The 24,358-nt window shown below is 37.4% G+C and overlaps 1 protein-coding gene and 1 pseudogene across 13 annotated transcripts in view; one reads left to right on the top strand and one right to left on the bottom strand.

The window, feature by feature from the left end:
* NRXN1 (neurexin 1) overlaps positions 1-24,358 on the bottom strand; it is a 1,098,989-nt gene that overhangs the window by 360,326 nt on the left and 714,305 nt on the right. The gene's annotated exons all lie outside the window — the stretch shown is intronic.
* On the top strand, positions 1,699-3,093 carry LOC123786102 (endothelial differentiation-related factor 1 pseudogene; annotated as a pseudogene).

Consider the following 24,358-nt stretch of genomic DNA (forward strand, 5'->3'; position numbering starts at 1 on the left):
AACATTCCGGTGTCCGTAAATAAAGTTATATTAGAACACAGCCACGCCTGCTCCTTTAAATACCGTCTAAGGTGGCCTTTGCATCCAAGCATCCAATAGCAGAATGGAGTAGTTGCGACAGAGGCCTATGGCCCATTAGCTTGAAACATTTACTATCTGGCCCCTTTAAAGAAAAAAAAATGCTGATCCCTACTTTAAAGCATCATCAGTCATTTTCAACCTTTAACAAGTTCTGAAATATATTAATAAAAATTTAAAGGCAGGTTCCATGTCAGTCTCTGCAGCCCTTGGTCCGAACTGATCACTGCCTCACAGTTAGTTCTGATGCTCCCACTTCAGAAAAGCACTTAAGAGTTCTGAGTGGGCTTACCCAGGATCAAGGCCACAAAAATTATGCCTTTAGAAAACTCAAGACCGACTTAGGTAATGTGTAGCTAAAAAGTAATATGACAGCGGCGCCTGGGTGGCTCAGTCGGTTAAGCAGCTGCCTTCGGCTGGGGTCATGATCTCAGGGTCCTGGGATTGAGCCCCACGTGGGGTTCCCTGCTCAGCAGGGAGCCTGCTTCTCCCTCTGCCTGCCACTGCCCTGTTTGTGCGCGCTCTAATAAATTAAATTTAAAAAAAAAAGCGATATGACAGATTTTTCCCCATGAAACATACCAGAACTTACAGATCAAAATGAATATTGTTCCCTTCAAAGCAGACCCTTTGAAATTTGTCATGAAGAAGCTACCAGTGCTCAAACATATTTAGAATGTGCCTCTGACACAGCCTGCAGTGTCTCTTACATAGTCTCAATGATGACAAATTTTGATCCATTAAACTTGGATTTGATTCCTATTTTTTATCTTAAGGCATTTAGAACTATAGTCAGTGAATAAAAGAGAGAAGCACATTGCCTGGAATAGAAGGGGACACCTCAATAAATATTGGTGAACTCCGTACAAAGCAAGGCTATTGTCACTTACAGGAGTAAAAACCAGCTGAAGACACACACATATAGCCATTGTCGGTCCCCTAAGCATACACACCCTTCGTCTTTCTGTTTCTACACTCATTTGGGTCTCAAATATTTCTGACTTTCTCCACCTGTGAAAGACTTACTCCCTTCTCTACCCAATTCCTCTCATCCCCAAGCCTGCCTCACTTTTCCACATCAAAGTTGTCTCAGCTCCTGCTGCTCACTCCAGACTTCGGAGTCTTACCTCTTCTCCATCTCTCTGACCACTGTGATCAACACTTCTATGCAGCTATAAAAACATATATGAGTGTGTATTAATATACATATAATCATATATAATTATAATAAAGAATACACACCAGAGACAGTCCTCAACCCAAAGTGCCTTCCATATTCACAAACTTCTCTGACGGAAGTGGCCATAGGGATTCCTTGTGCATAATACACCAGCCCCATCTAGGAGAAACTGCCCAAATACACCATGCCATAGGCCAAGGTACCCTCCACAGGGAAGAAACAAGGGAGGTGAGGATTTACGAAGCAATATGGCAAAGGAACTCCATCTGCTTAAATTCTATATGTTAAATCCAAAGAGAACATCTCTTGAGGAGACACAACACAGTGGTATAAGGAAAGGAGAAGTGGAGGAAAGGCGATAGAAGAAATGAGAGGTCAGTAGAAACCAGTAAGGTCATCAGAAAGAGAAGTACAGCCGCAGAAATCAGAGGGACAGGGAGATGAGGCACCCGAAAAGTGCCATCTCTGAGGTAGAAGGAGATGGTAAAATGATCAGTTCATTTAATTTGCTATGATATTTCATGCATCATGACCATGTTCTAGTTCTTTATAATGCCTAGCTATGTGGCTACTGGGAAGGTTTCCTATATGTATTTTTTACATTCCCATTTCTCACAGTAACCTAAGTGGGTTTCCTCTCTATAAGGGAAAAAAAATCTGTGTCCACAGAAATGCAACGGATTTGGTAAGCATTTAATAACTTGGCTCTGACATCAGAAGCGGAGAATTCTAAAACCCCGCTGGGTAGCATCAGTATCTTTGTAGTAAGTGTGTATAATCCTAGGTGACTTCCTAAAAGAATAACATTCCTTTGGACCCTCTGATAAGATTTTTCAAATGAGTTTCATGACTTTATAGCCACTTCCAGCAAATGCGTCACTTTATGAAGTAAAATGAGAGCAAAATAATTAATTGTAGAATACTTCAGAGAGTGACGAAACAGTCTAAGTTAGCAGCCAATTATCTGTACAGCAAATGTACTATTATGTCTAATCTTCATTTTCCTTGAAATGCACATTTCCACTATGCTTACTTAAACAACAATAACAGCAAGTATATTTACAGTATCGAGAAAGAGTAACAACAGAAACATTTTACAGATTTGTCTAAGAATGCTTTGTATTCTGTTATAAAAAATAAACTTAGATAGCAAATATTAATCTCTTTGTTCATATGTTCTTTAAATAAGGATTCACCACAGGCTGAGAACTGGGGAAAAGTTGGATAAGATACTGTCCTCATGCTGACGAAGCTCACTGTGAAGCAGAAAGATGCCTGAATAGATCAAACAAGAAAGTGTCCAGGAGGGGGGTCTCGAGCAGCTGCCACGGAGCCACCATATGAACGGCGCAGGACCTGCCCGCCCGCTGTGGCCGAGAGTGACTAGGACACGGTGACAGTGCTTTGCAAGAAGGGCCCACAGCTGCCCAGGCTAAGTCGAAGCAGGCCATCTTAGCAACTCAGAGATGAGAAGATGTGGAGAATTCCAAGAAATGTGCCGCTGGCCAAAACAAACAGCATTTGATCGTTGGCCACGCTGAACCCGGAGACTGAGAAACTGCACCACGACTGGATACCTGGAGATAGGCAAGGTGATCCAGCAGGGCTGGCAGAACAAGGGGCTGACTCAGGAGGACTTGGCTATGAAAATCAATAGAAAGCCAAGGGTCCCTGGGAACTACAGGAGTGGGCCAGCCATTCCTAGTAACTACGTTCTGGGCAAAATTGAGAGAGCTATCGGTCTCAAGTTCTGGGGGAAGGATATGGGGGAGCCCACTGAGAAAGGGCCAAGGGCGAAAGGAACACAAGCTTTGAAATCAGTGTGCTCTGGCTGATCTCGCCTGGCTGGTTCCCCTGGACCACCAGTGCCAGCGTAGGTCTCTTCACATGGCTGAGGGGAACCCCTTCCACCCATACCTGCTGTCAAACAAAGTATTGATTCTCCCTTTTTTTTTTTTTTTCTTCCTATCCCTGGTGTCTGCCCAGTTTCAGGGTAGCTCCCTGGGGAAACGTGAGTGGGACCACCTCACACTGGCAGGACTGCGGGGTGGGGAGGCTTGATGTGCAAGGGAAGATGCCATCTCCAGTCTGGCTTTATTTGTTACCCTTTAAAAAAAAAAAAAAAAAAAAAAGCATCCAGGAGGGATGGGATATCTGATCCAGTGGGGGGCGGAGTGGTGGTGAGGGAGTGGCAGGAAAGAACAGTGCTTGAGCTAAGTAAAATCTGATCTCTGCGGTTTGAGAACATAACGTAACATCAAGATCTTACCAAAAGAGCATCAGTACTGACCAGTGAAAACAAGATCCTGGTATAGTAAATCCATTCCGTTTTCAGACAGTCCCTTTAATACACAAGCTCTCTGGGAAGATTTAAACCTCATGTCTTCCCGAGTAAAACTTTATCCCTAGGAATTGATGAAGGAGAGGACAGCAAAACTCCAAAAAAAGAGGAAAGAGGAATGGTTTCTCTGAAATTACTGCTTGGTCTAGCCCTGGCTATGGACCTGCAAGAATTTAGATTTGACAGAATATATTAACTATTAGAAGTGCTTTGCTTGTGCATTGTATGACTAGAAAGGGTATCCATATTCTGTGGTTCTGTTTCTCATGCCCTGATTGTCTGCCTCCCCTTCACTAGGTACAAGAGCACGTGGTGTCAATTAACGTTAGGTCTGAATCTCATAATTACTGCTAAACTCTGGATCAACATTACAAAGCACACCATTAACAGAGATGACCATCTCCTAAATTTGTGCTTTGATTATAAGGAGGAAGAGAGCTTGTATCCATCCCCACTCCTATGAAAGAGACTCAGGGCAAATATGTTTACAATGGAAGGTCATTAGTTAATATTGTCATATTTTCTGTATGTAATATTAAATGGAAAATCACAAAATAACGAGAAATAGTACATAGTTGTTCAATATTAACCATTGTGGGAAAAAAATCTGTTCACTAATGCAATTACATTGACTAGAAAGAATATAAACAATAAAATAAATTTAAACTTGCACTCCGGTACTGTTGAATTCAATCTTGTCCTACAAAATGCCTTTCACAAATGTAGGTTCTGAATTTTGTTTTATTCTGTCATTGCTTAATTTACCAAATTCCAGACAGTCTTTGGGAGATTTGCAGACTGACTTACTTCAAAAGGCAATCTGACAGAAATAACTGGAAATTTCAATGAGGATGAAGATTACTCTGTAAAGAGTGAGGAAGTCAGTAGCCATAAGGGAATTTCTCACAAAACCGCAATGCAGACCGCTTCACAAATAACTAAGCAAATCTTAAAATTTTATTGCACTGAAAGACAATTGGGAGAGAGGACAAACCCCCACTTACTTGTAAAAAGCTTCACTAGTTTATCAGAGTAATTTCCTTGGAATTCACCCTAAATTTATTTGAACAGAGCAACACCTTTAAATCTGTTTTAATCACCAGCATATGCAAACCACAGAATCACTGCTTTATAAAAGCCGTTACTCCAGACGCTGTGACTAGGTGATTGTCCTCAGTGGGCAGCGTTTCTAAGACCATGTTAGTAATACTCACTGCGACTATATGAAGATGAATGGAATACTTAGGTTTCATGCCTAGTTGATATACAATCATTTTAGATAAATTATGAATTGATTACATTTAATTATAGAACTACCATACTCATAAAGGATCCCAAGCCTTTGTCACTCGTCCATCCAGCTTCGCTACACAAAGGAAGCATGGGAGAGTACGTGAGGGAAGAAAGTGCTTCCGAAACGACTGGCTTCATGCAACTACCACAGGACTTGGGCTTGAGGTCTTTGATGATGAAGGACCATGGAAAAAACTTGAGGAGCCAGTTTGGTTATGAGTAACCGTAAGAACCGATGTTTATCCAGTAAAGTATATTTCACTGTCTCTATTTGACAGGGAAGAGAACTAAAGCTCAGCACAAAGTAAATGTGACGCCAAGTTTAAATGTAGGTTTGTCTTATTTCAAAGTTTTCACATTGTCTCTCCATTCTACCTTATACCTCAAAACAGGAGCCTCACATGTCAAGAACCAAGAGAAACCTGGTGATAATTTAACTGAGATCTGACTAGTTCCTGGGATAGCTAAAGGTACTGTAATAGAATAATCAAAACCCCGAAGTGAAATGATCATAATGGTGATATAAGCTATTAACCTAGGCACAGAAGAGAGGGGTAATTTTTCCCTGCAGTGTTGAGGAAGACCTCCCCAAAAGGTAACAATTTCAAATGGGTCTTGACGGATGCTTAGGAATTCAATCATATCTAAGGGTAAAATGGGCAATGTGGGCAAAGGACTCGAGGAAACAAAAACCAGGCCCTTGACTTGGTCAGAGAATCAAATACTCCGGTGTGGCTCTGAGGTAGTTTTCCCCTTACTCTCTCCATTTCTTGATTAGCACATCGCAATTCTTTAGCCTTTCCCAACAAGCCTAATTTTAAACCAGTGTTAGAATTAACAGGATAAGGTGGTCTTGAAATGACAACTGATTCAGTGATGAAGTTGCCATAGTGCTGAAGTGGCAAAGAACTAAATCAAAGATGATGACAAGTCTCCTCCTTGCCGCCTTTCGTCAAGGTCCCAATGCCTTTACAGAAAAATAATGTTGCTTGTTTTAAGGCACAGGTTTTTCAAGGATGAAATTTTTTTAAAAAAATAACACAAATGGAATACAAATAGTTAAATATTTAGACATTTATTTGTACTCTCTTCTTGACTTCCTTATTCTTTTTATTTTTTTAAAGATTTTATTTATTTATTCATCCGACAGAGACAGAGACAGCCAGCGAGAGAGGGAACACAAGCAGGGGGAGTGGGAGAGGAAGAAGCAGGCTCATAGCGGAGGAGCCTGATGTGGGGCTCGATCCCAGAACGCCAGGATCACGCCCTGAGCCGAAGGCAGACGCTTAACCGCTGTGCCACCCAGGCGCCCCTTGACTTTCTTATTCTAAGCAACACTATACTACAGAAAAATCCTATCCTCAGTTTAATATATTTTTCTTGAACATTTGTTGGGAATCCCAGGGACATCTTCAGTGAGAAAACCTAAAAATTATATGGAAACCCAGGCTAGCAATCAAGATTCCTGTTAGCCTTCTGCAGTACCTCTCCAAATTTATGAAGCTCTTTATAGACCAACTTGCTAAATCACCAACTTAAAATATCCACAGAACCTAAAAAAAATATTTCACCTGCCACCTCTTTTCTCCGCAAGAGAGAAATTCTCCTCTCAATAAGCAAGTACCTTTCTATTGAATAGTTTCTCAGACCTAGCTTCTAAAATTTCTGCTGAGTATAGCATTTTAATAATTTTTTACATAATCTATTTACAATCTCTTATTCTACACATAATATTTGGGAAATGAACATAGCTTAGTTGTCTGTGGATATATTTCCTGCCTCCTGCAAGATCCTTAAAACTGATTTTTATGATTAAGGGGTATCTCTGCTGCTAGACCAAGTCACTCAAACTTTCCTTTTGAAATGAACATTTATTTCAGATAACACTCTCTATGGGTGTCCTGTCCACTTTTCAAATGTAATGATCCTGTCTTCTGTAGATATGAAATTTTCAAAAGATATTGGCATAATGCAGGAGAAAACACCATCCTTTCATTATGTTCAAAATTGATCTGACCCTGAGCTAGCACTGTGGGGAATGGGGCTACATAATCAAGCAGACCCTTTCAGGAAATGGCTTATTTATGGATATAGATAGATAGATAGATAGATAGATAGATAGATAGATAGATATAGATATCTATATACATATATATATGTATATAAATAAGATATCTATAGGTATAGATATCTATATACGTATATAGATATATATAAGTAAGATTTTCACACTTCCGGCTTTATACAATTGTATCCTCTCTTCCTTTCCAATACGTATCTGAAGTAGGAAAGCTGTAATATGACAGGAGGACTGAATTCCTACATCAGCTAGAAATCTGTTGTCTACTATATATTGGCTCTAATGATGATGCATTAAGAGTATGTTCCATATCTGCATCCAGTCCTCTCCAGCAGATTTGTATGGTTCTCATTTACCAAATGAAGTAATGCTAAAGAAGACTGATTACTCTGGTCATTGCCCAATGTTAAAAACAAACAAACAAAAACACTGACTTCTACATTTATTTATTTGAAAAACCTTCATTTTTCCTGAGGAATTGGTAAATTTTTTCCTCTTGTATAATAGTTTAGTAAGTCTGCATGTGTTTCTTCCACTACTTAGTTTCCACTTAGTAGCTCATCATTATTCTAATTTCAATAAGAAAATCATATTCAGTACATAGTATGAATAACAAGCTCTCATTTTGAAAAAAAAAATGAGTTTCTTATTATTTCAACTTGTTCCCTATTTTTAAAAAGATGAAAGAAGAAATGTGGTTAACCTGCACGACCATATAAAGCAATAAAAAATAGTCTAACTTGCTGATCTACTTTGCTCCAGTCTTTTTGAAATGGCTATGTTTTAAATAAAACCTATTTCCTTAGGCTAATAAACAATCTATAATCCATTAAGCCTTTATGAACAAATCTAAGGCTTCTGAAATTAGTGCTTAGGGAAGAAAAAGTCAAGTAATGGATTTCAAAGAAATATGAAGGTAATTAAGGAAGACCAAGGATCAAACTCCCATCGCCATAATGATTCCTAGACCAGAGCCTTCCAAATGGCCATTTGGGAACTTTATATATTACTTAACCCAGAATATGAAATGAGATAGCAAGAAAGAAGACAAGAAACAATATTATTTTAGAAAGGAGTTGGGATAGAGCTATAGGGAAAGAGAAAGGAAGGGAAGAAAGGGAAGGGAGGAAGGGAGGGGGAGGAAGGAAGGAAGGAAGGAAGGAAGGAAGGAAGGAAGGAAGGAAGGAAGGAAGAAAGAAAGAGGAGGGAGGGAGGGAAGAAAAGGAAAGGAAGGGAGAGAGAGAAAGAAAGAAAGAAAGAAAGAGAGAGAAAGAGGAAGGGAAGGGAGGAAGGAAATCAGAGTAGTTATTCCCTGAAAGAGTGAATAGCTTTAATGGATATTTGTAAGCTAAAGAGAAATCAGGAAAGTTAATATCAACAAAGGAACTGTGGGTTTTGAAGTTTAAAAATGTCATTTAAGCCTGAAAGTTGGGTTAAATAAATGGGTTAAGACCACTCTGATCCTAGTGATGCCAGAAGTAACTTAGTTATAAGTAATGATTTGAGTCGTATTTATGCTCGTATGTCTGAAAAATGCAAAGGTTCTTTTCTCCCATGTATTTGCATGTAATACAGAAAATCAGCACCACGATCCTCCAGCTCTGGGTAGGAAAGCCACAGATAAACTCACATGCAGTGACCAGAGACTGAGAATTGTCCTAATAAACTTTCACTTTTCTTTCCACTTTACAGGTAACAAAAGTTTGAGCTGGGGACATAGCCATACAATATATAGACAGCATTTTCTAGTCAGCCCTGAAGCTAAGTGGCTATGTGGCCAAATTCTGGCCAATAAGAAATATGCAAAACTGATAGCACTTCGAAGTCATGCCCTTAAAAAGGAACTGACCTTCTTCTTTCCTTCCAATGTGAATATCTGCCTTGGACCAAGCAGATGAAGATAATCTGTTAGGGTTTTTAGAATCGAAAGAAAAAATTCTGGAAATTGTGCAGAGAAAAGCTGCCTCATTCAGATTTTATTGCTCAGAGTTCAGATTTTATGGCTTAAACTCTTATATGAGAGGCAAATAAACTTTTATTCTGTTTAAGACATTTTTAATTTATGTCTTTCACCTGCAACAGAACCTATACAATAATAGTAAGCACACGGTAGCACTTCCTAAGTGCCAGACAGTTCTCTAGGTGCTTTTAATATACTCACTCATTAAATAATACAATAATCTGAAAAAGGTAACTTCTTACCTAAGGTAGTTACAGATGTAGAATTCAAGCACAGAGAGGTCAAGTGATAGATCCAGGGTCCGAATCCAGGCAGTCTGGCTTTAGAGTACATATGCTTGGTCCCATGATTTAGCATAATGCTGTACATTTGGCAAATATTAAATAAATATTTGCGTAATTAATTAAGAGGTAATCCATTTGTTTAACATTGTTTGACTGTATTCAGAAATCTCAACGTGGGTGGCTTTGTTAATGCAATTGCTGATTTTCTTCCTCTACAAGGGGAAAATGATTATTTTATATGCAGCAGTGTCCTACGGGACACTCTGCACCCTGCAGCCTTTTATGTAGCCAGTCTGTAGCAGTTTTGGAATTATGCTGGCCTATAGCTACTGCTAAAACCTGATGCAGCAACACAGGAGAACTAGCGAATTGAAAAAGGACACAGATGTATGGCTTAAAGAATCAAGGGGAGGTATACACACCACCTGTTTGTTTTGAATTCTGTTAGCACTGTGCCTATCTAGTGCCAGGGACAAACTGATTGGTGATAGTGGAAGACTTATAAACATGAATGAGACATCCATCCCCTAAGGAATTCAAAATTCAAACTCCTTCGAGTACAAGATCTTACCAAAGATCTCTTTTGTGTTTTTTTTTTTTTCCATTAACACAACAGGACTTTTGAGTATGACAAGTCTCAGAAAGCTGTGTTTTCAGTGGAATAGAGAAAAGAGAATACTAACAACTATAATGAGATTTTTTTTTTCTTTTTAATTTTTCTTTGCCCTCCAAAATGCTATTTGGAATTTATATGACAGAGAACAGAGCCCATCTCTTTGAGATTTTTTTTTCCCTTCTATTCCCATGTATCAAGAAATGAATCCATAAAGATTCTTTTTGCAGAGATTCAGGTTTCCATGTTTCAATAATGAATAGCCACTTTGCTTTAGATAACTTTAGTTAACATTTCAGAAATGAACTAAGAGCCATAGCGCTTTCTGTAGTCTTGAAACAAAGAAGAATTTAACCAATTAATACATAAGGGGAACAAATGATTATTTGTGGATTCAAGGCACAATTTTGTCAGTCATCTCAATTAACAGTTATAGATTATAAAATCCACCATGCCAGAAGTCAAAAATGTCTTGGTTGACAACTAATTACTAAGACCAATTCTCTTAAGGTGAATTCTATCCTTCATTTTCCAATTTGGAAAATGCATTGCAGTTTTGATTTGTAAACCCGGAAGTTGTACTAATACCACCTTTGAGCTTTATAGAAATGTGGTATGTTTTAATAAACATTCTCCCAATACTTTGTTTCCACACATGAACACCAGAAAATGGCTGAAAATGTCTCCTTTTATTCAGCTTGAAGGAGAACACTCTTTTATTGAGGATTACAGTCCTTAAGATGTTAGAAGTATCCCTATTTTGCATTTTTAATTGCATTTTAAAGGGAGCAGGGAGAAATAACAGTTCAGAATATTTGTTGCCAATCTGAGAAATAAATCTGTATTTGCTTATTTGCTACAGTGGGCCAGATCATATTTATCCATCCATCCATACGTACATACAATACATATTCATTTCTTAATAGTTAGAAGTTTTACTGATCTAGAGTCCAGAGGAAAGCTTCTGGACTCAGCTTGTCTGGAACACCAAGAGGTCAAAAAATCTGGAAGTGCCTTACTATAAATTGTTCTTCTTCGGATCTCACTGGAGTAAGGGCAAGAGTAATAATCAGTCCACATTTTTCCCTCTAAGCAATATCACCCAAGAGCATGTCGTTTGCTCACAGCCATCTGCAACATTCATCAGCAGTCTTTATGTTCACTACACACTTCAATTTTCACAAAGTCATCCATGAATTGCATACATACATTAAAGTGTAAAATTTTTGGAAGGAAGACTGTTACTTAGAATGATGAGTTTCTGGCAAAACTATGCCTATTAGTTTTTTTAATACCAAGAGAGTTTGGCTGGTATTGAATTGACAAAGTAATTGGAATTCATGAAAGTTTTATTAATTACATTTCTGGGTGGCCACATTTCTCCAGCTTTCCATTCTTTATATCCAATTTAAGTCATTATCATGCATTAATCATGATTGTCTATCATATCTATGGATTACCACAAGTTATCCAGCCTTAAACACTTTCTTATAATTATTCTCTGTAAACCTCTCAAGTGTATTTTAGTGTAAGTAATGAAAGCTTTCAATCAGTGGACTATGCCATAAAAATGGGCATTTTTGTAACTAAGCCAAAATTTACTGGAAGACACCTTACCTTGACTATTACTGTTGATCTCAAAAACCAGAGACCTACTCACCTCTAGATTCTTTTTTATACATTTCAGGTAAAAAATAATTCTATTTACTTTTCAACATTTATTGTCCTATGAAATATATTAATTAAGCACATCCAGCATAAACATTAATTGGAAGCTTCTGACCTCCTCTCTGTCCTCCTTAGCAGTCTTGCATTGCAAACAATTTCAAAAATTATAATACAAGAAATCTTTGTCTACCTAGCTACAGAGAAAAAACCATTTTATAGATCATAACAGTAATGTAAACATACATAACTTATCCCAATTAGCTGAAAGTCCTGACACAAAAGATTGCAGCCATAGATCTATTAAGATGCAGCAGAATTGATATGACATATTGAGAAGGCTGGTTACCTTTATCATGATTATGGAAACTGAAAAATGTGTTCTCCTGTTATCTATTCTGGACAGAATGCTTTTTTTGACCTGGCACACTGAAATAAATTGTCAACCAAACCCTAGAGAGACAAACCCAAAATGTACCCAGAACTCCATACAGTAAGTGAATTTTTGATAGAATACAACAGGGATCAAGGACAATGTGGTCTATTAACTAAGCTAAAAAGGCTGGAAGGGTTGAAAATTTTCTAGGCTCTCTAGAGAGATGAACTAGCTTTGATTAAGTAGAAGCTGAAAATATTCCAAACATCAAGGAGAGCACAGGTAGTACCGATGAACTGTAGATATATGTAGTATATACTCTGTCTGTATTCAATGAGTCACAAGTCCCCAGGAGCCAACTAAAGCCATTTTCAGCATTTGTGTTCAGAGACTTCTTCCCTCTTTGCAGTTGGATAAGATATAAACAAAAATGCCCCTCCTTTGTACTTAAACTCCACAGGAAATCAATTTTACAGAGCTAAGAAAGCATATCTTATTAATTAAAGTCTATTTTTTGTACCTGTCCAAATTTCCCTCCCTTTATTATCAAGGTGTTATATCCTAAAGAATGGGTTCTAAGATAAATTTATGAAATGCGAAGTACTTAGCAGTGTTCAATGAACATTAAATACATATGCATCCTCCATTAATATATAAGTACTTATTGACCCAATTGTATTTAGAGTTTGTCAGTAAAATTAAACTATATCCACATCATCACCAGACAAAACAGGACTGTTTAAAATATGATATTGGAGACCAAGAGGGATTGATTCCTTTTTAAAAATGAAATAAGTAACAGAGCTACCGACTTTAAAAGCGATTGAATTTTGTAATCTTATTTTTAATCTGCTCATGTAATTCCAGTGATGATCCAATAGCTAGATTTAAAATTAAACAATATAATAAACACATAACAGATGTAAAAAAATTATTTGTTAAATTCAGGATTCAAGTCACAATCTCAGGTCAATAGATTCATAATGTTTCAAGCCTTAAATCATTAATGATTAATATTTAATAACCAAAGCCCAAAAATCTCCTTTGCTACCAGATTAGTTTATATCAAATGACAAGTGGATATGCTAACAAGCATGGGTCACAAATTTATGAAAACGTCTATTTGTGGCTTGTTTCTCAATATTGTTACCAAAGTGCATGCTTTGCAAATTCCAAACTGTTTTGTTGCAGGGAACACATGACAAAGCGTCTTCTCCAGATTGGAATCCCCAGTGTTCCTGCCCTTGGGAGCTATAAAGAAGAGAGAAACTGTCTACCCAATTTCCTGTCCCTTTTTGCAAGAATGGGTTTTTAGAAATAACCCTTTCCTTCCTCCATGGTCAGACTGACCCTACCTTGATTTTTCTTGGATGAATTGGCCCCTACCTCTTGCCTCATGGTTGTGTTCTTTAAAATGAGACAAGAGAAGAGCACTGGCCACCTAACACTTGGTGATTATTCAAGAATCACTGGTACTTTAAAAACCAAACTGAATATCAAACAAGAAGAAGCCTCCAGTCTTCTGTCTTTCAAGATAATTAATCCCTGAATAACTAGATTAATCTATTGGGACTTTAAAGTACTGAAAGTGGGACACACTACAAAAATTACTTGCTATAAAATAAGAGCCAAACATCACTGAATTCATCGTCTGCTCCTTAAGTCATTATGCTATTGGACTTTTACTAATAAAATAGATGACGTCTAACTTATTAAAGGCATATTCACACTGGTTAATTCAGAACAGTAGCACCTGTGACTGCTAAGAAAGCAACTATCTGAAAGCCAGCTCGAAGCTGTGCTCAGGTGTGCACACTGAGCCTTTTGTCTTTAGACTTGGCAAACACCAGCTCAAAAATAATTTTGTCATTCAGAGGAGAAGCTATTTTATGGATAAAAGATTATGAATTTCACAGCTGACTTGAGATCTACTCAAGCCAACAACATTGGTTTCTACTTTGCAAGTAGGATTTGTTCTGTCAATGCAGATTTCTCAGTAAGTTCTTTTCCCTTTCAAAGGCCAAGTCAGATTTCAAAGAAACATTTACATTTTTTTTTAAACACAAATCAAGTCACTGATTACATTAGCTCAAATTCAAAACTGATGCACTCTTTGTGTCCCCTCCTCCTACATTTCGGTTAAAATGGAAACAGACTTGGTTTCCAACTTTAAATACTGACATTTTTTGGTGTGATCAAAATGCAGAAATAGTGGCTTAGAGGCAGAACAAAACTGAAGAAGGGATTAGGGATCACAGTGGCTTTTCGTTGTTACGTGTGTATATATGTTATATGTGTGTTAGGTATGTCTTTTTAACAACTAGGTCTATGTCTTCCTGAATAACGCATAATATTGATACCATGTATTAGACAAAAGGCGCATGAAGACAGTCGAGGTACTGTCTACTGTGTGAATTTACTTTCTTCCTTTTATTTGGTTTCTGCTTTTATCATCATTATATGTTTTGAAAGCTTAAGGATATGACAGATTAGGCAAAGATCAAGAAGAAGATTAACTTTTTGACTGGGGGAGTCCTCTAATTGTGAACATCTCTAAAGCCTGAAAGCCAATTTAATTAGTCACTAAGTGGGGAGAGGCTATTTAACAACAGGCCCTAATTGGCATTACTCCTGGTCATCTGAGTAGAACATAGAAAGGTTGCAAATGAAATGGCAATAGATTTAATTGCTCATTCTGAATATTCATCACAGTCCGAGACCTTGCCTCAAACCAAGTTTAGACAATTTCTAAACAATTTCATTTTTCATTATAATTGGCGATCAGGCCCAATGTACTGAAACCGTGTCTATGTGAAAACACCACCAAATGACTATTTTCATTATTCCTGTTCACTCTCAAGTGCTTTCATGATGAGTTTATTTAAACTATGATCCACTGAAATCACTAATGACTCTCAATGCTTCCCCTTTTTCTTTCTCTGGGTTTATACACATATTTCTAGAAATCCTGCATGACCATTAAGAACTAATAATAATATAAAAAATGAAATAAAAATAAAGGGGGCATGATAAGCTCCAGGTAATCAGTGATGTAACTTGGCTGCAGAAACTATCTCAAATGGAATTCTGTCATTCATGGAGCTTTGTGCACACTGTATCTAAGTTGGCATTCGTATTTAGTGAGAGGCAGTATACAAGGAGCTGAAGAACAAGGAAGCCAGGAAGTCAGAAAGATTTTTAGTTAATGACCTGAGCCACAGTGTGGCCTTGGGCAAGTTATTTAATTTCTTCTAGCTTCATAATCCTCACCTGTGAAATGGAGATAGTTTGCTAATCTCTTAAGGCTTTGGCAAGGATTACATGAGATATGTTTGTAAAGCACTTAATGAAGTGTTGGACACATAAGAGCTGCTCTAAATATTAGCGATGATTTTAGGACTTAATATCAAGGGATCGCTCTTTAAAGAAAATCATTGAATGAAAAGAGAGGTATTTTCTCAATACTTTAATTGCCTAGAGTTGGACATTGGATCCGAGGTCCTTTCCCATCTAATATATTTATTATTTGATGCTTTTTTTTTTTAAAGAAGAAGGTTGACTATAATTTGGTTATACTAACCCTAGTTATTACTTAGAACTCAATTTAGAACACATCTAAAACAAGATATTCTTACAAGTCCAAACTGGAAAATCCTCAAACACCGATGTCTTTGAAATTGTACTATCTATACATACAGCTTTTTACTGGGCCACACAGTTTCATCTCTAAACTGGTGGGAAATCAGGAGTTTCAGCTTTCAGCATTGCCTCTGCCACCAAATGTGAGGGCCCTGGTCCCCTTCATCTATAATATGAGAGTTTGTATCTCTTAGGTCCCTTCAATGTGTCCAGAAGCTGTTTTAGAAAGTAATACCAATGCAATTTATGAGGGAAAATTTTTTTTTCATCTTATACGTGGTAAATCCCCAACTGTGACAAATTCATCTTCACATATACAAAATTTTGGCCTGGTTCTTCTGCCAGACCCCCACGGTGGACACTCTTTTAGTTATGCACAAAGTCAAGTCAAATTGTTACCCAGGAAATGTGGAGACGTGACACGCTCCCAGCCTGCATTGTCTAGACTAATTTTTTTGTTCCCTTTGATGCCACCATTGGAACCTTGCCAGCTGCCTCTCTGGAAACAATTATTAATTGCACTTGCTCAAATTAGCCCTTCCTCCAAAGTCTCTTCCAAGATCACACTACAGCGCTGCCCTGAGATCTTAGGAAGCCTAACAAAAACTACCCCATCTGTCCCCTTCCAAACAGGTTCCTGCAAATAGACTCATGGGTAAAATGGACCTCATGACGTGTCTGGTTCTTGGAATGGACCTTTTTTTTAGGGTTCAGGGCCTGAGGTATGCATCTAAAGTAAATAAAGCTTGTCACGTTGTCAGTTCTGGATGATATACATGCACTAATAGAGGGAAAAATAGAAAACCCCTTGCCCTTGCAATACAGCATTTTGTGAGTTTTAGCACAATACTAGGCATGTAGCAGGAACTCAGTAAATACTCATGCTTGCTGAATGATAGTTTGGCACGAGATTCATTTTCTTAAAAGGGTTTTTACTTAAAGCTAACATTTACCCTACACTACAGTCCCTTTTAAGTTTGCTCCCTTTGTCACTAGGATTTGGGTGGGTCTGCCCTATAGAATATAACCTTGTCTATAGCTTCTCCAAGGGAAAAAGAAAAAAGATTAGGACTCTGAAGCCTGTGTGTACACTTCTTCAGCCCCTGTACATGCAAAGTTCCTAACTTTCAAGATGTATTGGTTACAGTTATGAATAGATTCAGGACTGAGATCTGTGAGTGTATTTTATTCCTTGGTTGAACAAGATAAAGGATCAATAAGCTTAAATCCTGATCAGCTAGCTCTGTGCTAGGGCAAGGTATTTAACCTCTCAGTTTCCTCATCTATAAAATGGAGAAAATGTTAGTATTCAGCTAGTAGCTATTGTGTGGTTTAAATGACATGTAAGCTCAGAGGTATTGGAAGGCTTGAATTAAGTAACATATGTAACATACTGAGCAGAGTAGCAAAAAGGCACTATGTATCCAAGAAATGTTGCAGTTATTACAATTATTATTGTTATTGTAACATAGAAGAAAGCTTCAAAATAAAATTGCCTGCATTTTGAAAGTCACTTTGAAGCACAGAACTTCATCTTCATGTAAATAATGCTGCTTTATCAAATATCAGCTCCTACATACCATAACCTCTTCAGCTGCTGTTCCTTTTGGTATGTTCTATTCACAGAACAGTGACAAATCATCTTTTATTTACTGCAGTCTAGGATAAAGGAGAGACTTACTAAATAAACTGCTCTCATATCCTGTAGTTCCCACGTCCATGACCCTGTGTTTTAGGCAGAAGCAACGAATGGAAGTAGACACATGGAAAGTAGGAGAAAAAAGTAATCTCTCCCTTAGTTTTATATATAAATATTTATCAGATTTAACTATAATGATGACACATTTTTCTTATCGTTATAAACTATGCATAACATGTCCTCTGATTTATCAGGAAATAAATGAAAATTCCATATCTAGTCATCATGCTATTAAATTTGATTGAGAAATACATTTTTCACTCTCACTGAGGTCTTCTGTTTCAAACTGAAGAAGACATTCCAGTCTGTCTTTAGATTATTACTACTGAATGTTCCAAAAATAGCTTAAGATTTAACCATTAACCTCCAGGCTTAGACATAGCTCTGGGTATGAATGTTTACCTTCTGTTTTGATATCCCGCTTTAGCAAAACATGAAACTAAGCCTTCCTCAGTTGCCCTCAAGTATCAAAACCTTGAAGGAAAATATCAACCAAGTAAAATGAACCATCAAATTGATTTACTTATCATATAGGATTAGGACTCAACCTCTTTTAACTTTGATCAAGTAAGTTAAGAGGGTTTTGTTGTTGTTGTTGTTGTTAGTTATTTTGTTATTTTGGGAGGGGTGTTGTTTTGTGGTTTGTTGTTGTTTTGCTTCTCATAAGATCTAGTTCCTTGCTCTCAAAGTGTGGTCCCAGGATTGCTGACATGAATATCAACTGGGAGCTTGGAGAAATGCAGATTCTCAGGCTCCACTCCAGATCTACAGAAAAAAAATCCTGCATTTTAACAAGATGTCCTTGTTAAAAGTCTGAGGGCAAGCAAATTAGCCAATGTCATTGGTGAGGGTTATTTTTTTTTTTTTTCCTTTTTTCACCCACGGTCTAGCTAACTCAAACTAGGAACTAAATGGTTGATTTTCTACAACTGCTTGTGATATTCTGACCCAGGTGGTGAATGATGGACAAGCTGCTATCCACCTTCCATGCAATTCACGTCATGGCTCATCAAGCCTCTTTCATGATATTTTTCTTACCAGCTATTACAGTTATTTTCAAAACAGCCATATCTCTGTAAGTACTATGAAAACTCATTGTGTGCAGAAAACTGCCTAATGCTCTCAGCTTTAAGCAGAATAATTATTTAATAAATATTTATTATTTAATCAAAATGCTATATTAGATTTCCAGGTCAACCCACAAGTATTTACTCAATGCTACATACAGCTACAATACAGTTTTGATGCTTCAAGCCCCATCCTGGGGTCTTAAGAGCAGAGATGAAATGCAGTGCAAGAGGAAGAAGAGTGTCTTACTCCTGTTAGTGCTGGGATCAGCCAAGGCTACAGTTCAAGCCCACAAATCGGCTTGGGGATTATTTTGACCAAGACTGTTTATTGCCCCCTCCTTTTTGTTTCTTGGATAACGTAACTGGCTGATTAGAATGGTTCCCCTTACAGGGGGAGCACAAATTTCTATGTCCTCCAACTCCCAGCACATATTCATAGAAAACCAAAATTGCAACACTGTAAAGGGAGGAAAAAAAATAACCAACTACCACTCAATATATTTCATTCAGAATGAGGCTTTGAAAGAAGCAATGATCCTTTGTGCCCAAGGCTGCTCAATTCGAGCACTGCATCTTGTACTCTCTGAAACGATATTTTGTTTCTATTTGGATTCCAGGCTGCTGAAACAGACTCCACCTCAGGCAAATGTACAAGAATACAGCATATTTTGTCCTCAAATGACTCTCCTTACAGAATGATCTATCAATTTGAATATTACTTGTCATTACATGAAAAATTAAATCTGTAACAAATATTAACTGGTGTAATACTTTTGGAATTATTAGAGAACATAACCAAATTTAACCTATAAATTACATAGGGATGTCACAGAGCCGTTTTTTTTTTTTAACATATATATTTATATGTATATATTTATGCATAACTATGTGTTTCTGTAATTGATGTAAAAAAGAGAGAGAGGAAAGGAGAATTTGTGAAGAAGATACTAACAGAACAGATAGAAGAATCATTACATCTTACTTTACAAGATGGTATTTATAATTATCATTTGGTGGGATGATGGGTCATATTTTTTACAATACTATGTTTCTTAATATTTTTCATATTAAAAACGTTGAAGAAACAAATGCAGTATCCTCTAATTTGTACAACATAAATTCCATGTTTTCCTAGATAGTGGCAAAGGCTGTACACCAAAAATAAATGTAAAAATTATTTTCTATTTTATGGGAGCAATAAGCTAAGAAGAGTAATGCCATCTACTCTTCTAGTAAATAGGACATTATATTACAAATGCTTACAAAAGGATAATTATCGAGGGTTATTTTATCTATTTTTGAAACAAAACTAGTTGCAAAGATGGCTTAATCAAATCACAATGGAGTGTGCCACACACTCAATTTAACAAATTATCTCAAATAAACAAAACAAAACAAAAATGGGCATCGAAAAGGATCAAATGCTCCCAGATATTGACTTACCAAAAGGTAATTCTGGGGAGTTTCTGTTTACAAACTAAGAAAGTGAATCTGAATATTTAGAGATATGCATTGTGGCAAATAAGATCTACTTATGGTATGTAAATTTTGGCGTCCAAAGGTGTCTTAAACCCCCTTCGAGAGCAAGAATGAAAAGCCCTGCACTGACAATCTTAGTCTGGATGGATCATGGCAGCCAACCAGGCACCCCCTGCCCTCACAACCACACAGGAGGTAGCCAGAATTTATGATATTATTCACAGTGCTGCTTATGAAGAATTAGAAATTTAAGAGAAAAAAAAACCTGATGGCAACAACAACAACAAAAGTATGAGTAAATAAAGGGAAAATTTTTCTCAGGGCACAAAATTTACTTTTGAACTTACAAAATATTTTTTCATGATAAAAAGAAGTGTCAAATGAATTAGAATTAGAAATTTGGAACGCAAAAATATCCAAATGCTTACATGATATGGATTGCACAGTTTCTACAATTTACTGAAATAAAGAGTAGTTGCCAAAGGAACATTTGCCTCTATGTTTTGAAATATAAAAGCATATATCTCCAGTGTTATGTATTCCCATACCCTGAAGCAGTGAAGTGTGTTTATATCTGTGCCACAAGACACAAATGGCAACTCTTTTGGAAAAGGAGAGTCACACCACAATAATCAAAAGGAAATGCAGAAAATCTATAAACCACCACCAAATGGACTCACATTGAAAAGACTGACAATGCCAAGTGTAGACAAGATACTATGGGAATGTAAATTTGTAAAGCCACTGTGGGAAACAGACTGACATCATCCACTAACATCGCAGAAATATATACTCTATGGCCCAGCATTCCCCCATTTCACTCCTGTCTTATACCAAATAGAAATGCGTGCAAATATGCATAAAGTAAAATGGACAAGAATGTTCAGAGCAGTCATATTTATAATAGCCTCAAAATAGAGAAAACAACATCCATCAATAAGAAATTAGATAAACATATTTTGGCATATTTAGAAATCAAAATGCTATACAGTAACTTAAAAAAGGAACTACAGCTATATACAAGAATATGTGTGAATCTCACAAACACCAAACTGCATGAAAGAGGAAAAACTACGTGCTATATGATTCATTTATATAAATTATAAATATACGAAAAATTAAACCCTAGGGAACGAAGTGAAAAGAGTTGTTAACTTTGGGGATAAGGAGCTAGGAAATGACTGGCCGGGGGCCTGGGGGCAGGTTCTGGGGTATTGGCTAGACCCACAAGTGTAGTGTTTACACAACTGTCTATTTTGTGATGATTCACTTAGCCACGTATTTATGCTCAGTTCACTTTTCTGTAGGCTTGGTTATATTTCACATAATAAAAAACCAAATAGAAAAAAATGCATAAAATGAAATAGTAACCAAAATTATTGTCTGTGTAAGCACACTGATACATAACACCTTTTAATGATTAATATGACTCACATGGGGTTGTTATCAATTAATCTGTGGGTGTACTTTTCATAGAACAGCTCACACTGTCCTGTGGACATTATCGACTCAAGGGAACTCAACAGTTATCCTTATTACTACGTCATGATGGTCTTTAAATATTGTGCAACCACTGCTCTTTGTGTCCGGAATTAAAATAAATGAAAAATACTTATATAAAAAGTGGAGGACACCTGCATTCTTTAGAAAATTAAAACTTCTCTCATTATTATTTGAATTCCAGGGCAGGGAGACTGCTTGGAATATTTAGCTTGGCCTTCCACCTACATTTGGGGCGGGGGGGGGACAACCAAAAACCCTCAGGAGCATCCTAAATATATAAACACAAATATAATAATAAATACCTCGGCACTTGGAGCAGGGGAATTGTTTTAAGGAATAAAGTAATAATTGGTTAATTTTGAGAGGCTACTGTGGTAATTGAAGAACAAGAGTGAGCAGAAGGGAAGGAAAAAAAGAACAGGATATAGTTAGTCATCATCCGGGCCTTAATTAATAGATGCTGATACAATAATGCTTTATTAGTAGTATTAATCACTACCTCAGTTCACTACTATCTGAGTTTGACCCAATTCACTCATTTTCTTTAAGCATCTTTTTTAAGTAGGCTCCACACCCTATGTGTGGCTTGAACTCATGACCCTGAGATCAAGAGTCACAAGCTCTACTGACTGAGCCAGCTAGGTATCCCAACCCAATTCATTCATTAATGCAATTTCATTTCCTTGACAATTTTTCTCCTGGGAAAGACGGCTAGTAAATTTACGCCTTGTCAGTCCAACCAAATTCTGAGACTTCTCCCTCATTCGTAGTTCACAGAGGAATGTGGATATTCACAGATTCAGGATTTTGATTTTTTACCTTGAGGAAAGGGTTGTATTATTAGAAGGTGAACAAATTATGCAGGGTTGGAGAGCAGTCATAGTTATATAGGGGGCAAAAAAGGAAAAGAAGATGGGGTAGACAGAGCTGACGTGGGCAAGAGAGTGGTAGGTCTATAAGATAACTACTCTTTGTTTTTGATCTTGGAAAATTTTGCAGTTTTTTTACAAGGTCACAAGCTGTGATCAATCTAGCTATTTTTGATAGTGATCTTACGTTTTCAATGCTTTTTCCCCCCCTCTGATAGTTCAGGTTATTTTATTGAGTGTGTAACCACATTTCCCACCACTGGATTCCGACCCGTACATATGCTAAAACTGAGGTGTGTTTTAGGAATCAGAGATCTCTTCTGAATTTTCTCAGAAGATTATTCATAACCCTGCCCTCCTGAATCTTGTCACTTCCTCTCAACCAGTCCCTAGAAAATGACTATATCAGATTTATTCCTAGGATAAGCCAAAATAAATCTATAGCAATTTCAGCAACCCTGTTCACCACCAACTAAAACCAAATAAACAAACAAAACAATGACAAAAATAAACCACCCTGGGTTAAAGGATTTTTGGTTTTGACAGAGGTAGCGATTCCCAGACTTTGGCATGCACAGCACTACTTGGATAATTTGTTAGAGCATGCCAGGGCTCCCTTGAGAATCACTGACTGCAATGGACTGGGTGTTTGTGTCCTTCCCGTTCTACCCCCCCCACCCACCCAAATTCATATGTTAAAAATCCTACCCCCAGGATGGTATTAGGTGGTGCCTTTGGGAAGTAATTAGGTCAAGAGGGTGGGGACCTCATGGATAGGATTAGTGCCTGTATAAAAGGAACCCTGGTGTGCTCTCTTGCCCTCCTTTGTCATGCGAGGACACAATGAAAAGTTGGCCCTCTCTGACCCAGAAGAGGGTTCTTACCAGACACCAATTTGCTGGTACCTTGATCTTGGACTTTCCAGCCTCCAGAACCATGAGAAATAAATTTTTTTTGTTTAAGCCACCCAGGCTATGGATTTTTATAATAGCAACCTGAACTAAGACACTGTCGCAGGCAGAAAATATTAAAACACTGATAGCAGAGGACACTGGTCATATATATAAAGAGATAAATAGAAGTCTAAGGTAACATTATATAAGGGTAAATGAATGTTACAAAAAATAAGTTCAGAAGAAAGTGAGACTTCTATTGGATGAAAGAGGTAGGGAATACTGTTCTGACAAAGTGAGCTTGACCTGAGCTATAAAAATGTAGTATAAATTCTAGTAAATCAAAAATTATTAAATCAGTTTTACTAAACAAGGCCATGATGGTGAATAACTATATTCTGTTCCTTCTGCCCTTCCTTAAGCTCACTCCTACTTCCCAGTTCCTACCCTAACATTTCATAATTACACCATCATGACTTGATTCCTCTATGCCACCAGTACTCCTGGGATGAGTGTTTATTTATACATTTAAGATGCTCATGAGATTTTTGGCAATCAGGATCCACAGAAATAGGAGGAAGGCCAGGCCAAATACCCCTTTCAAGCAGTCTTCCTGCCCTAGAAGATGTGGACCCTGAGGCTGTTTGTTGGATAAACTGCTCTGTGGCGGCTAGCACACTTAATCCCTTTGGGGATGTGATGATGGGTTCATTGTGAGAAGAGGAAATCCAGGCAGGCATCAAAATGTACAGGAGCAACTGTGTACTTATGCAGATAGAAAGCTCACAGGGATACATGCCACTACGTAGTTGAGGTCCTTAACAGCATCTTAGTTCAGGAGTAGCCAGGCCAATTAAACAAATGTACAAGTGATTGGTATCAGACTCTCCCTTTCGTGGAAGACATCAGGGCTGCCAGGATATTTAATGTCTTCAGGGAATAGAAAGAGTGCAGAAAAGGTAGCTGAGGATACTGAAGAGAAATGTCTCACACTTACATAATTTTACCCGTTCACCTTCTACTTTGCAGACAGAATCAGAGCACAAAGACTTTCGCAGCTGCCATGGAAAGCTCTATTCTAAATGTCTCATATGTGAGCATACAAGCACAGTATATGGGGGATTTTTTAATCTGATAGTAGATATGTAGTTTAATCAACGGAACTATTGACAAAAACAATTTACAGACAAGTGTTTGCATATGTACTCTTGAGTATCTGGGAACTCTGAAGAGAAAAAAACATATATACATTTTTCATACCCAAGATGAAAGTTTCAGAATAGCTATACTCTGGCTGTAGTAGTCTTTATCTAAAGACCTCAAACTTTGATGGTAG

This window comes from Ursus americanus, chromosome 7, assembly GCF_024610735.1.
Source record: "Ursus americanus isolate L20-20 chromosome 7, mUrsAme1.1.p, whole genome shotgun sequence".
Lineage (NCBI taxonomy): Eukaryota > Metazoa > Chordata > Mammalia > Carnivora > Ursidae > Ursus > Ursus americanus.